Source organism: Zea mays, chromosome 8, assembly GCF_902167145.1.
Source record: "Zea mays cultivar B73 chromosome 8, Zm-B73-REFERENCE-NAM-5.0, whole genome shotgun sequence".
Lineage (NCBI taxonomy): Eukaryota > Viridiplantae > Streptophyta > Magnoliopsida > Poales > Poaceae > Zea > Zea mays.
The window spans coordinates 139,333,461-139,342,482 of record NC_050103.1 but is presented as its reverse complement, the minus strand read 5'-3'; positions in this window follow the sequence as shown (position 1 = coordinate 139,342,482).

Below are 9,022 nucleotides of genomic sequence, written 5' to 3'. Positions count from 1 at the left end.
ACAAGAATGGAGGTTGTGTGGCCATTGATCATGGACCAGAGACTTGTACCTGTCACCCCACATATGTGTCCTTGACATAGGTCACATTCTTGGATTTTTGGTGGATACCATTTTTTGGTCAAAAATTCGTAGGTGTTAGCCTTTGGTATTGTTGAAAATGGTCATTCATGGCTATTTTCGACAAAAATGGGGGTTGAATGACCATTCATCATGGACCAGAGGCTCATACACCTCACACCACATATGTTTCTTTACCATAGGTCACATTTTTGGATTTCTAGCGGAGACCATTTCTTTGTCAAAAATATGTAGGTGTTAGCCTTCGGTATTATTGAAAATGATCGCTCATGGCTATTTTTGACAAAAATGGCGTTGTGTTGCCATTGATCAATAACCAAAGGCTCGTACACTTCACCCCACATATATTTCCTTATCATAGGTCACATTCTTGGATTTTGGTTGGAGACCATTTCTTGGTAAAAAAATCCATAGGTGTTAGCCTTCGGTATTATTCAAAATGGTCGTTCATGGCTTTTTCGACAAAAATGGGGATTGTGTGGCTATTAATCATTGATTAGAGGCTCGTTCACATCACCCGACATATGTTTCCTTGCAATAGGTTACATTCTTGGATTTTGTCTGGAGACCATTTCTTGGTCAAAAATTTGTAGGTGTTAGCCTTCGGTATTGTTGAAAATGGTCATTCATGGCTATTTTTGACAAAAATGGGGGTTGAATGACCATTCATCTTGGACCAGAGGATCGTACACCTCACCCCACATATGTTTCCTTGCAATAGGTGACATTATTGGATTTCTGGTGGAGACCAGATCTTTGTCAAAAATCTATAGGTGTTAGCCTTTGGTAATATTGAAAATGATCGTTCATGGCTATTTTCGTCAAGAATTGGGTTGTGTTATGGCATGTGATGCCAGTTCCTTTAAATTGAGTGCCCTCCCTTCTCCACCCTCTTGTTACGCACCCTATACACCACCCCTCACTTTAGATCATCGACCATAGTCCGAGAATTCCGAATTTCCCCAGAATCGACCGGAACACCGCCGTGAAACACCTCACCATGGCTAGCCCTTCTCAGGTTAGTTCATGTCCCTCTGGTCCCTGTTTTAGTACCTCTCTGACCTCTAGGTGCTTGCGGTCTCGACCAATTGAATGCTACCGCGCTATAGCCCTGGGAACACCGTGTTGTCGCCCTAGAACATCGCCATGGACACCCCTCACATCGATTGGCTCTTTCGGGTTGTCTCTGTCCAAATTCACGTGAGCACCGTAGTCCTTGAGAGTCACTGATCCCTTCTAGGTCACTTGATTGAACTCTACCGGCTTGTGTAGCCTAGAACAAGCTCGCCGGAGCTCGGATTTCGCCACGGTCGTGAGCAACTAGCCATTAGAGTCGAGCCATCCGAGTTAACTTGAGAGAATTACTCGGGTAGCCTTGGGGATGGACCTCGTGTACTTGCTTCCGCTGGAGAGGGTCACCGGCAACGCGTACACGCAATTCCGGCCAGGTGTTTGACCGACGCGCGGTTGGCGGCTTGAAGGTGTGAAGAAATATAAATAGGAGGACCTATGTGAAATTGTCAGTGAGATGAGTAAACAGTGCCATGGGCTCTTTACTGGATGTTTAGAACACCGGGGCTTGCACAAAGTCGCATGTGAGGACGCGGACACGTGCTCGTTTTCTCTGTCCATCGGCCGGTTCGGGCCACATTCAACCCAACCTTATTCAACATTTCTTCTTTTCTTTTTCCTAGTAGCTTGCAAAATTAGTAGAAAATGATTGAAAATGATAAAAAAAATATGGGACCAATTTCAATAGACTCCTAAAATCAGGTAGTATTTAATTAAAATAATTCAATGGTTTTTATTTCAAACTTTGAATTATGTAGCATTAGGTACTTAAGTAAGGCCTTTCAGAATTTTAGAAATAGTTTAGTAATCCCAAAAATCATAAAACTTTTTGGGTAGACTTAAATGTTGGCTATAGACATTGAGTAAAGTTTGAATTTGTTTGGACACTGTTTGACCAGAAAACCAGTAAATAGTCCAATGGATTAACCATTTTAATACCAAGTGAATTAGAGGTAGTTTTGTAAATAAAATTGAACTTAGTAAAGTTACCTTCACTTGTTAGCCTAGGAAGGTTAGTAAGTTAATCTTAAAAGGGTATCTAACTAGGAAGTCTTAATGGCTGATAAGCACCATGTAGGAAAGTTGTATTCAAGACACAACTTACTATCTTCTTGTTATACATTTGCATATCTATGACATAGCATAAGCATTCATATACATATATTATTGTGTATAGAACACGAAGAAGAATATATAGTAGAAGAAGAGGTTGTTCCTCCGACTGAGAATCCTCTCGTGGAGAACAACTTTTACTTCGACATTTGTGGTGAGGAAGCAAAAACTCCTACAACACAAGGCAAGCCCCGGTGCATTTACCTTTCCTTATGTTTTAAAGTTTTACCAACCTAGAATGTTGCATTAGGTGATAGGAATTGTGTGCTAAACTATTGATGCATTTCCTTCCTTGAGAAATTGAATACAATTCCTTGTTACCTGATTTATTCAAACAAGTTAAATGATGCTTAGCCTTGCTTTAGAAAACAGAATGTTTTGTTTTTTTAAAAAGGTGATGCTTCACACTGGATGGGATATTTTACAAAGGAAAGACCTATGCTGGTAAATCCATCACGGCTGTGATGGATTCAACGTCTAAAAAGAGTACCTCTATCAGGTACCAAACTTTGGGTTGTAAACGATAAAGATGAGACCGGACGGGTGACTTGCACGAGAAGAAAGTCTCAGTGTAGTGTCTCTGTCAGAGTCGTTTAAGGACCGAGCCAATGTAGGCTTGATGATCGAGGACCTTTTAACTGGCCACATGCCTCATCATGGGTAGCTTTCCCTCGGACGGACCAATACCAGAACAGCTCGCCCGCACTGGGCGTGGGAGATGGTGACAGTAGCATGTACCCTACGTGGCAAGAGGCTGGATGGTGGAGTAATTGTGCTCTCAGGTAGCGAGAACCCGTTCTGGTCTTGAGAAACCCGGGTGCATGTTGACATATGCAAGGTTTAAGTGCTACATATGTCGTGTGCTTGGAGATCCCTAGTTGGGTATTAATCGATTCAGATCGTTGTTAATTCTCGGATATGAAGACTTGGTCACTGACCTACACCGTAGTGACAAGTAAACTCGGGATGTGTTAAAAGATGGCTAGTGTAGGCCAAGTGCTTGATCTAGATTAGGAAAGAAATCTAGGTTCAGGTAACTACTTAACCTGACAAGTAAAATGAATCCATAAGGACCAACTTTAGTAAGCTTTGTGCAAATTGAGTCATTGGGCTAAACCTTACCTTGACTCCTAAAGGCCAACATATCCTCGAGAGTGTTTTCTTTTAGTCGGGTAAGACTTGTGAAAGCACACTCCGTAGTTAGGGTTTTCGAACCCATGTTGTTGTAGGTGATGAAACTGCAGAGTTTTGCTGCTTCTGTTCCATGGTCGTCCCAAAACAGGAGGAAGAAACTAAGTAAGCTTATGGAAGGTGTCTACCTTCCGGTGATGTAATAAGTATAAGCACTCAAACACGTATATGTAATAATGACTCTTTCTATATTGTACTTGTGAATGTAAATTAAATTATTGTAGCTCTTTCCGCTTTTACTCTGATGGTATGTAATGCCTGTGATATGGGATGAATGCTCTTGGGAGATATGAAGGAGATACAGGAATCAGATCCTATCGAGCTATTAGGTGCACCTACACAATTGTCTAAAGTCCTTAGGACAAGGACATCTGTAGGTGGGCCTAATATCTTGAGAGGTTCCGTGACACAAAGTTATAACAACCAAAATTGTTATGGAGGCCTCTTGTCGCCTTCGTCTAGAAATGCAGTTCATGAATATGACTGGAGGCCTCGTAGAAAGCTTCAGCATCAAATTCTATTCCTTGATTTTGAACATGCTAGATAAAAATTCCTAAACGTACTATAGCGTTTGGGGTAAGTTGATGAAGATAGATGATAAACCTCTTCAGCACTGCAACTACCGTCTTATGCAAACGAAACCTAAGACCAGCCTTCAAGAAGCACCGAAACACGACAACTTCGTCCTCCCTCGAATTTCGTACTAATTCATCACCTCCAACAACACCCAATCAATATTATTAATGTAGCTGAAGTGGTTAAGTACCTCGATGTGCCCATCTTTGATCGAAGTCCACATGGCTGGGTTTCGTAGGGTGGATGATCGAGTTGTCCTCTTCAAAATCTATGTCCACGCTATCTTCAGATTGGTTCAACGAGCCGACTTCGACCTAGGAAGCAGTAGTTCCCACCGCCGGAACAGTTTCCTCGGCCTGTGCCTTTGGCACAATTGTCGAAGGTGACAGTGACATCTCTAATAGCACTTTAAGCGAAAAAGCAAGTGATCTCTAAAAGTTGGATAAAGATGGTCAGGAGCAAATAGATAATGTTCGAAGCTAGCTTCGAACACAGAGCGAACACTAGCAGCAGTGAGTACAAGCAACAAAAGTCATACCCTATAACATTAGTGTCGGGGACCATAATTAGAGGTACCCTCAAGACTCCTAATTCTCAGCTGGTAACCCCCATCAGCATAAAGCTGCTAAGGCCTGATGGGTGCGATTAAGTCAGGGATCAGTCCATTCGAGTGACTCGATCACGCCTCGCCCGAGCCTAGCCTCGGACAAGGGCAGCCGACCCCGGAGGATTTCCGTCTCGCCCGAGGCCACCCCCTCCGATGGCGAACATATCTCCGGCTCGCCCGAGGCCCTGCCTTCGCTAAGAAGCAACCCTGACTAAATCGCCGCACCGACCGACCAAGTCGCAGGAGCATTTAATGCAAAGGTAGCCTGACACCTTTATCCTGACGCACGCCCTCCGGCAGAGCCGAAGTGACCGTCGTCACTTCGCCGCTCCACTGACCGGCCTGACAGAAGGACAGCGCTGCCTGCGCCACTCCGACTGCAGTGTCACCTGACAGAGTGAGACTGACAGGCAGTCAGGCCCTGCCAAAGGCACCATAGGAAACTCCACTCCGCCCGACCCAGGGCTCGGACTCGGGCTAAGCCCCGGAAGACGACGAACTCCGCTCCGCCCGACCCAGGGCTCGGACTCGGGCTAAGTCCCGGAAGACGGCGAACTCCGCTCCGCCCGACCCAGGGCTCGGACTCGGGCTAAGCCCCGGAAGACGGTGAACTCCGCTCCGCCCGACCCAGGGCTCGGACTCGGGCTAAGCCCCGGAAGACGGTGAACTCCGCTCCGCCTGACCCAGGGCTCGGACTCGGGCTAAGTCCCGGAAGACGACGAACTCCGCTCCGCCCGACCCCAGGGCTCGGACTCGGGCTCAGCCCCAGAAGACGACGAACTCCGCTTCGCCCGACCCCAGGGCTCGGAATCCGCCCTGGCCTCTGCCGACGACCTCCGCCTCGCCCGACCCAGGGGCACGGACTCGGCCTCGGCCGTGGAAGACAGGCTCGACCTCGGCTTCGGAGGAGCCTCCACATCGCCCAACCTAGGGCACAGGCTCGCCACGTCAACAGGAGGCGCCATCATCACCCTACCCCGAGCTGACTCGGGCCGCAGGGAACAAGACCGGTGTCCCATCTGGCTAGCTCCGCCAGATAGGCAATGATGGCGCCCCGCATGCCCTGTGACGACGGCGGCTCTCAGCCCCCTTACGGAAGCAAGAGGACGTCAGTAAGGACCCAACCGCTCCGACAGCTGTCCCTCCGCCAGGCTCCATCGCTCCTCCGACGACCACGACATCACACCAGCTGGGTGCCAAAATCTCTCTGGCTGCCACATTGGCATGTACTTAGGGCGCTAGCTCTCCCCCGCTAGACATGTAGCACTCTGCTACACCCCCCATTGTACACCTGGATCCTCTCCTTACGCCTATAAAAGGAAGGACCAAGGCCCTCTTAGAGAAGGTTGGCCGCGCGGGGATGAGGACGAGACAGGCGCTCTCTTGGGGCCGCTTGCTTCCCTCTCCCGCGTGGACGCTTGTAACCCCCTACTGCAAGCACACCCGACCTGGGCGCGGGACGAACACGAAGGCCGCGGGATTCCCACCTCTCTCACGCCGGTCTCCGGCCGCCTCGCTTCTTCCCCCCCTTCGCGCTCGCCCTCGCGCTCGACCCATCTGGGCTGGGGCACGCGGCGACACTCACTCGTCGGCCCGAGGGACCCCCCGGTCTCGAAACGCCGACAGTTGGCGCGCCAGGTAGGGGCCTGCTGCGTGTTGACGAACAGCTTCCCGTCAAGCTCTAGATGGGCAGTCTCCAGCAACCTCTCCGACCCGGGACGGTGCTCCGTTTCGGGAGTCTTGAGTTCATGTCCTTCGACGGCAGCTATGACATGATACTCCTTCCACCGCCGCGCGACAACGACAATGGCGGCCGACAGCCCGCCCGCCGGCGGCGGAATCGACGACGTCTTCCCTGCGTGGTGGAAGAACAACCTCTGAGTTCGTCCTGCTTTCTTCCCCGCCGACGGAGGGGAAGGCAGGGCAACCAAGGCCAAGCAGGAGGCAGCGCCTCATCGGCTGTCGAGCGAGTCGACAGCTCCGGCACCCCAACGAGGGGTGCACCGGGTATCAACTTCGCGCCTGAGACGAAGACGAGCGCCGTCTCCCCGCGACACGCCAATCCCGAGCAAGCGGACGACGCCAGCGCGCTCGCGGAGAGCTTGCTGGACGTCACCCTCATACCTGAGATGACGGTGCAATCAGTCCCCGACGTGACTATGTCGCCGCTCCTCGACCGATAGGTACCGACCGATTCCCATCCTACGTCATTTGGATTCAGCCTCAACCCGCCTAGCGAGCTTGCTCTGGCGGACGCTCTCGTAGAGGCGAGTTCAAACCCTCTGGGGTTTCGCATGCGGTCGCCTTGGGACCGGTTGACGGACGTCTCGACCTACGGGCCCTCTGGGTCCGAGGAAGACGACGACCCCAACATCTGTTGGGATTTTTCTGGACTTGGCCACCCTAGTGCCATGCGGGACTTCATGACCGCATGTGACTTCTGCCTCTCCGACTGTTCCAACGGTAGCCGCAGCCTCGACGACGAGGACTGCGGCCCAAGCCGCGAATGTTTCCACGTCGATCTAGGGGGTCCCTCCGAAGGCAATCATCTCGGCATGCCGGAGGACGGTGATCTCCCTAGGCCGGTGCCTCGCGTTGACATCCCACGGGAGCTAGCTGTGGTCCCCGTTCCGGCGGGGGGTCACGACCCACAGCTCGAGCAAGTCCGCGGGGCGCAGGCCAGGTTCGACGAGGGAGCAGGAGCGCTTGAGCTGATCCGCCGGGACGTCGGGCAGGCATGGGCGGGCCAACCCCCGGCCGGGGAAATACGTCACCTGCCCCAGGGCTTCCAGCACCGTGTCGCCGATGACGCCAGGGTCAGGCCGCCACCCGCATCTAGTGGCGTGGGCCAGAACCTGGCTGCAGCAGCAATGCTTCTCCGCGTGATGCCAGAGCCATCCACCACCGAGGGTCGGCGAATCCAGCGGGAGCTCAAGAATCTCCTGGAAGGCGCCGCGGTCCGACGGGCCGAGAGCTCTGCCTCCCGAAGGCAGGGATACCCCTTGGAACCTCATGCCGCGACTTCCCGATTCATGCGGGAAGCCTCGGTCTACACCGGGCGCACGCGCAACACCGCGCCTGCGGCCCCGGGCCGCCTCGGCGACGAGCACCATCATCGCGACCGTCGGGCCCACCTCAACAAGAGGGTGCGCCGAGGCTATCACCCCAGGCGTGGGGGACGCTACGACAGCGGGGAGGATCGGAGTCCCTCACCCGAACCGCCCGGTCCGCAGGCCTTCAGCCGAGCCATCCGACGGGCACAATTCCCGACCCGGTTCCGACCCCCGACTACTATCACAAAGTACTCGGGGGAGACGAGACCGGAACTGTGGCTCGCGGACTACCGTCTGGCCTGCCAACTGGGTGGAACGGACGACGACAACCTCATCATCCGCAACCTCCCCCTGTTCCTCTCCGACACCGCTCGCGCCTGGTTGGAGCACCTGCCTCTGGGGCAGATCTCCAGCTAGAAAGACCTGGTCCAAGCTTTCGCCGGCAATTTCCAGGGCACGTACGTGCGCCCCGGGAACTCCTGGGACCTCCGAAGCTGCCGGCAGCAGCCGGGAGAGTCTCTCCGGGACTACATCCGGCGATTTTCGAAGCAGCGCACCGAGCTGCCCAACATCACCGACTCGGATGTCATCGGCGCGTTCCTCGCCGGCACCACTTGCCGCGACCTGGTGAGCAAGTTGGGTCGCAAGACCCCCACCAGGGCGAGCGAGCTGATGGACATCGCCACCAAGTTCGCCTCTGGCCAGGAGGCGGTCGAGGCCATCTTCTGAAAGGACAAGCAGCCCCAGGGCCGCCCATCGGAAGATGCTCCCGAGGCGTCAACTCAGCGCGGCGCCAAGAAGAAAGGCAAGAAGAAGTCGCAGGCGAAACGCGACGCCGCCGACGCGGACCTTGTCGCCGCCGCCGAGTACAAGAACCCTCGGAAACCCCCCGGAGGCGCCAACCACTTTGACAAGATGCTCAAAGAGCCGTGCCCCTATCATCAGGGGCCCGTCAAGCACACCCTTGAGGAGTGCGTCATGCTTCGGCGCCACTTCCACAGGGTCGGGCCACCCGCGGAGGGTGGCAGGGCCCGCGACGATGACAAGAAGGAAGATCACCAAGCAGGAGAGTTCCCCGAGGTCCGCGACTGCTTCATGATCTACGGCGGGCAAGCGGCGAATGCCTCGGCTCGGCACCGCAAACAAGAGAGCCGGGAGGTCTGCTCGGTGAAGGTGGCGGCGCCAGTCTACCTAGACTGGTCCGACAAGCCCATCACCTTCGACCAAGCTGACCACCCCGACCATGTGCCGAGCCCGGGGAAATACCCGCTCGTCGTTGACCCCGTCATCGGCGACGTCAGGCTCACCAAGGTCCTTATGGACGGAGGCAGCA